The sequence below is a fragment of the Dendroctonus ponderosae genome, unplaced genomic scaffold (genome assembly GCF_020466585.1).
Source record: "Dendroctonus ponderosae isolate FM_Combo_2020 unplaced genomic scaffold, Dpon_F_20191213v2 Dpon_F_20191213_1, whole genome shotgun sequence".
Taxonomy (NCBI): Eukaryota; Metazoa; Arthropoda; class Insecta; order Coleoptera; family Curculionidae; genus Dendroctonus; species Dendroctonus ponderosae.
Genome location: NW_026017110.1, coordinates 5274837 through 5275098, shown reverse-complemented (window position 1 = coordinate 5275098; position 262 = coordinate 5274837).

Genomic DNA, 262 nt, shown 5'->3' with positions numbered 1-262 from the left:
AAAAAGTCCGTTATATTTACTGCAATTAAATGCTTACTTGCGAAGGATCAAGCACAATAAGTCTACATAATCGTTTAGAAAACAGTGCATGATAAAATAACCGAGAAAACATCATCTGATGCCGGCCCGAGTTCACAAACAAGTATTCTTAACTTTGTGAAAAGGACTAGTTGAGAAGAAATTGTATCAAAGCTTGCTGCATTGGATGGACCATCTATTAATTGCATAACAAATAGCTCGTTCATACGAGAATCATTGCAAC